The 6489-nt window shown below is 41.9% G+C and overlaps 1 protein-coding gene across 1 annotated transcript in view; it reads right to left on the bottom strand.

Annotated features, from left to right (window-relative positions):
- The window catches only part of LOC140468055 (forkhead box protein D2-like), a 7996-nt gene extending 7950 nt beyond the window's left edge, over positions 1 to 46 (bottom strand). The window contains exon 1 of the mRNA XM_072564237.1: positions 1 to 46. This exon is cut by the window's left edge and continues 17 nt beyond it. The gene's annotated coding sequence lies outside the window, so the exon portion shown is untranslated.
- Positions 47 to 6489: the final 6443 nt, after the last annotated feature.

Here is a 6489-nt window from a genome sequence, read left to right as displayed (position 1 = left end):
TAGTGACGGTAAAGGACTATACTGTCCCTAGATGGGCAAGTACAGCAGAAAACTGGCCTACACGTTCGAGTCTTACAGCACATCTGTGTCAGGATTCCAGTACGCGCGTTCAGCGTCTAACTTGTTTCTGACATTGCCCGGGAAGGTATTGCTTTATGAGCGTCTGAAAGGAGAGATTTAAGGCTTTCTGGGCTGCAAGCGGCTTAGACATCAGACAATGCATCCGCTTTCCATTCCCATCCGTGTTCGGAGCAGGGGTGAATCAAGAGAGAGAGAGAGAGAGAATTCCCTTCACAGTGATACATTTCTGACTGAGGGAAACATTGAGGGTATTGTACAGGCAGTATTGTTCCTGATCGAGGGGAGATTGTCTTTGCTCCCAGTGATGAAATATTGACATTCCTTCCATGGCTGTTAAAGCTATTTTGTTGTAATAGCTGTTGGCTATTTGTGTTTTGTTTATTAGTTACATATTTGTGGTTGTTGAAATAAACTGCGCGGCAGAAGATTTTTATCCCTCGGAAACAAAGAGTCACTCTCACCTGATGACAGAGGGAAATACAACTTTAAATCTCACATTCCTTAATCAGTCTCAGATCCCAAAGAGGGGACCTGCAATCTCTAAATTGTTATTGTTGTTTTTAATGTGTAGCTTGTCCAGCGTCCCCCTAGCCTCGTGGCTAGAACAATGTCCACATTTAGATAGTCCCCATTCGACTGGAGCTGCTGCTTTAAGTCTAATTAACTAGATCGCAAAACGTGCATCCAAAGTGGCAGGAGATATTATTAAATCGGAGAGAGATTTACCAGGATGTTGCGGGAATAGAGACTTTGAGTTATAAAGAGAGGCTAGGAGTTTTTTTTTCATTGAGGGTGGCCTGACAGAGGTTGTATAAAGCCAGGAGGGATGTCCAGAAGGTGAATACCAAGTCTTTTCCCTAGAGTGGGGGATTTCAAAACTATTTGTAAGGTGAGAGGAGACAAATTTAAAAGAGACTTATGGGGCTTTTTTAAAAAATAGTCGTTAATGTGTGGAATGAACTTCCCGAGGATGGGGTGGGTGTGTGTACAGTTACAACGTTTAAAAGTACAAGAAGAAGAAATATTTGGAAAGATATGGACGAAGAGCAGGCAGGTGGGTCTAATTTAGTTTGGGGGTTGGAGTCCACATGGACTGGTTGGGCGGAAGGGTGTGTTACCTTGCTGTATAACTCTAAGACTGTATTAGAGCTCTGCAATCTAAACTTCCCATGGTTAAGCCACGCAACTATTTTAAAAAAAAACACATTTTGAGATTTTTGCAGCAGGAAGTTAACAGCAAGTGTAAACCCAGCAATCTCACTGAATTCAGAAAATAAAACTCCCCGTGGTCAGCTGATAAAAAATAAACGAATTAATAAATAAATCTGGATTATAATTATATATTTTAAACATCAATTCCCTTCCCTTTAATGCTTCATTTCGGACAAATCTCAGAGGAATTGCTGCTCTGATAAGCCTTCCCATTTAACCGTTCATTGGAACCTGTAGAATTTTAATAGGACCTGGACAGAATAAATGCAGGAAGGATATTCCCCCATGACTCGGGGTTCACAGTTTAAGGATACAGGGTAGGCCATTTAGGATTGAAATGAGGAGGAATTTCTTCACCTATGACAGGAAACAGTCAGGCCAAAACACTGAATGCTTTCAAGAAGGAGTTAGATATAGTTATCAGGGCTAAAGGAATCCAGGGTATGGGGAGAAAGTGGGAACAGGATATTTTAAAAATATTATTCACTGGATGTGGGTGTCACTGGCTAGGCCAGCATTTACTGCCTATCCCTAATTACCCCAGAGAGCCGTTAGAACTCATTACATTTCTGTGGGTCTGGAGTCACATGTAGGTCAGACCAGGTAAGGATGGCAGTTTCCTTCCCTAAAAAACACGAGTGAACCATTTGGGATTTTCCTGACAATCATCAGCAGATTCTTAATTTAAGTTTTTATTGAATTCCAATTCCACCATCTGCCACGGTGGGAATCAAACACAGATTTTGGGAACATTACCTGTGCATCTGCAGTAATAGTCAAGCAAGAGCCTTCCCAAAGCAAGACAGCTGATCCAGCATGACCACGTCGAATGATGGAGCAGTCTCAAAAGGGCTGAATGGCCTACTCCTGTGATTTTGTATGTTTCTATGTCCACACTGATACAATCTAGACTTCTCCCAGCTCTCTTTATCCAACCTCATTGAAGGACCTTTCCATTCATTTCCCCCTCACGCACTTATTCAATTTGGCCTAATGTCTATCAATCTCTCCCTGTTGGTAGCAGGTTCCACATTCCCACCAGTCTCTGAGTAAATACATTTGTTGTGAATTCCTTAATGGATATATGAGGGATTATTTTATACCTGTGCCCACCACCACTCCCAGGTTTAATCAACTCCTACCATTGTCTCCTTCTTTGCCCTATCAAACTTTTCCCTAATCATTAAAGTTCTCCAGATAAACTGTCTGCCTCTTGTCAATTCCATCTCTCTCTTGTTTAACCCTCTCAACTCTCTTCCTCACTAATATATTTCACCGTTAATTCATTGAATGACAACACTATTATTACTCAAGTGACAAGTGCTGAGATAGTATCTCAACACAAACCTTGCAAATCCTAAACCTTTGCGAAGCCTTACTGCCTGTCCAATAAATTATTTCCACCTCTTAAAAAAAGCTTCTTTTATGGTACGTAGCTGGGCTGTCCCTAATTGCCCCTTGAGATGGTGGTGATCTATCTCATGGAATCGCAGCAGCCCATGAGGGGTAGGTATGCCATGTGTTGAGTCTTGCTAGAGAGGGGGGGAGGGGGTGGGGGTGTTCTACAGTTTTGACCAAACCCTGTGATTCCAAAGGTGGTGAAGAATTGGCTTTCAATGGATTTGAAGAATCATAGAATGACAAAGCTTTTAAAGAGGCCATTCAGTCTATTGCACAATACTAGCCATTAGATAGAGCTATCCAAATAGTCCCATTCTTGCATTGTTTCTCCATAGCGTTACACTTCTATCTCCCTTTCAAGCATTTGTCTAATTCTCTTTAATCAGGGACAATTGAATCTGATTTCTGGGTTTTAAAAACTTACTGTGCAACCTATTGTGTTCTTTTCTTCACAAGCCCTAGATGTTTGGAAGAATTACCTTAAATATGGTTTCTCTGGTTGTCAGGCCAACACCCTGATAAACCAATTACCCTAATTATCACTCAAAAAGCACTTCTGCTAAAAGTGGTGCTTCCTTGACAATTCACTGGAGAACATGTCCTGTAAGTAAAGCCTCCAGTGAGTTCCCTAATTCAAAATATGACACTGCAGTAGGAGGACATTCAGCCCATCGTACTTGTACTGGCTCTGTTCTGGAGTAAAGGCAAACCAAGTCCACTATGTTAAGGAGAAGATAAATAGATTCTTGATCAATTAGAGAATCAAAGGTTATGGCCAAAGGGCAGGAATTTGGACGTGAGGAATGCCGATCAGCCATGATCCCAATGGATACCAGAGCAGGCTCGAGGGGCTGAATGGCCATCTCCTGATCCTATTTTTCTGGACGTATGCTTTCCCTTCTCCCAAGATCCTACATTTTTGTCAAATGGTTGTTCAATCTTTTCTTAAATGGGGCAGTGAAGGTCACTCTTGAAAATCCAGTAGTCTTCTGGGCAACAAGATTTCCTCCTAACTATTCTCCCCAGGCTCCTAGCAAAATCATAACCTTGCAGTGCACATTCCCCAAGTTAAGCTAACAGTCTATAGCTATTCAGAGTAACAACACTTCATAATTTAAAAATCTTCTGATATTTTAATAAGTACTAAACTTTCACTTTGCTGTGCATATTATGTTGTTCTATTGAATTAATGAACAATTCACATTTTTACAGCTCAAGAAATCACCCATCATAGCTGTCTCTCCTCCATCCATTTCTCATGTTAGACACTGCGAAAGCCCACTGAATGATATCACTCTTGAGTTAGAGTTTGCACATTCAATTACCACTCTACAAACTTACACACAGGAATTCTGATCTCCCTGTTATAGGAAAGATTTTGTGAAACTTGAAAGGGTTTAGAAAAAATTGACAAGGATATTGCCAGGATTGGAGGGTTTGAGCTATAGGGAGAGGCTGAGAGGTTATTTTCTCTGGAGTGTTGGAGGCTGAGGGGTGACCTTATCAAAATTCATAAAATCATGAGAGGCATGGATAGGGGGAATAGTCAAGGTCTTTTCCCGCAGGTAGGGGAGTCCAAAACTTGAGGGCATAGGCTTACGGTGAGAGGAGAAAGATTTAAAAGGGACCTAAGGGGCAACATTTTCGCGCAGAGGGTGGTGCAAGTATAGAATGAGGTGCCAGAGGAAGTGGTGGAGGCTGGTACAATTACAGCATTTAACAGGCATCTAGGTGGGTACATGAGTGACAGGGTTAAGGGCCACATGTTGGCAAATGGGAATGGAATAATGTAGAATATCTGGTTAGCATGGACGAGTTGGACCAAAGGGTCTGTTTCTGTGCTATACATCTCTTTGACTCTGTGTCTCTAAGTAATCAGACACTTCAGTGCAGTGCAGTACGACTGTATTGGAAATGCTATGTTTTGGATGAGACATTAAACCTGGCTCCTATCTACCCCACATGTGGAAGTAACAGACCCAATGGCACTATTTCAAAGAAGCACCGTGGATTTATCCCTAATGCCCTGCTTAATAATTAATCTTCAACCACCGTCAATTTAAAAAATACATTGCTTGGCCTTTTGTCACACTGCTGTTACTGAGAGCTTTCTGAGAGCCAGACTGTCAGATTTCATATATGATACAGTGACTACACTTGAGAAGTATTTCATTGGCTGTAAAGTGCATTGTGTTATGTAAATGAAGGACTTCCTTTCTTTTCTTGTGGAATACTACTTGTCAGTGCTTGAACTGGTGAGAAGCCAACTCCTTCAGAAAGCCAGCAGCGTCTGCAAAGTTACTGACTGCAGCTCCAGGTCGGTAGATTTGTATAAATCCCTTTTCACACCTTGTCAACATTTCCACAACAGCAAGTTTCTTGGGATCTTTATGCTTTCCGCAGACGCTGTGCATCTAGACAGCAATTTCATGAAGTTACTTTTGTTCTGTTCGGGAGACTTTCCAAATATTGCCATGTGAGCCTGACAGCCTGGAGCAGTCCCTTACAGGTCGAACGCGGCACTGGAGGACACATGACCTCTATGCCCCACTTGTGCCTTATCCCACCCAGTTGAAAGCCCAGTCTATGCCATTTTAGCAGAGTCGGTGATCTGGTTAATCCACATGGAACAAGATACATCATTCACAGATGAACCTCAGTCCATCAGTGCTAGGACCCTTGCTTGCTTTCACTGGACACTCAATGTCAGACTCAGTCAAGTACCCTAAATACTTAGAAACTAGCATCATATTTCTGGGAAGGGAGGCCCAAGATCCATCCCGCTAATCCTTCCAAATAAGCAATGGAAACAATGCTGAATTTCTCCCCATATGTATAAAATATCACTCCACGTTTTATTGTACTTACATTTTTTTGAGTGAATGCGAAACAGTTTTGGCTTCGCATCAATGTAAACTGAATGGTTATATTCCCCAAATATGTTAAGTAAATAGTGTGAGACCAGCATGAGAAGTTTGACCTTTACTCTGCTGCAGTAACAAAACTTGAAATAATGTGGGCCTCTTCAATGTAACAAAAGAGAAGGCAGTGGCATAGTTAACCAACTCATAATCCAAAGCCCTGTGTGATTATTGAGCAGATAGGAGTTTGAATCCCAACACGACAGACGGTGAAATTCAAAATTAATCTGGAATTAAGAGCTGGTATAATAACAGCCATCAGCATAAAGGAAATCTGGTTCCCTCGTTAGGGAAGGAAATCTGCCCCCCTTACCCGGTCTGATCGACACACTTTCATTGCAACGTGGTCGACACTGAACTGCCTTCTGGCAAGGCATTCCATTCAACAGCAAAAAGGGCTGGACAATAAATGCCAAGATATCAAGAATGATGTTTTTTTTTAAATGCCTAAGTGCCAGATGCTGGTGGAGATGGGGGTGATTGAGTATTATTCAGGCCAAAGCAGATAAACAAGGGAGTAAAAGGATTCATGGTGATAATGAAATCGTGACCCCTCATGATTTTATAAACCTCTATAAGGTCACCCCTCATCCTCCAGGGAAGACAGCCTCAGCTTATTCAGCCTCTCCCTATACGTCGAACCCTCCAAACCTGACAACATCCTTGTCAATCTTTTCTGAACTCTTTCAAGTTTCACAACATCCAGCAGACTCCTCAATAACATGAATGTATTTGCAATGACACACAATTGAAATCAGTCTGGTAGCATTGTGGTGCAGTGGTAGAGTCCCTACCTCTGAGCCAGAAGGGCTGCATTCAAGTCCCACCTGCTCCAGAGATGCATTACAACAGGTTGATTCGAAAATATCTAAAT

The sequence above is a fragment of the Chiloscyllium punctatum genome, chromosome 46, assembly GCF_047496795.1.
Source record: "Chiloscyllium punctatum isolate Juve2018m chromosome 46, sChiPun1.3, whole genome shotgun sequence".
NCBI lineage: Eukaryota > Metazoa > Chordata > Chondrichthyes > Orectolobiformes > Hemiscylliidae > Chiloscyllium > Chiloscyllium punctatum.
The sequence above is the reverse complement of the archived record's forward strand: the minus strand, read 5'-3'. Positions and strand labels throughout refer to the sequence as shown.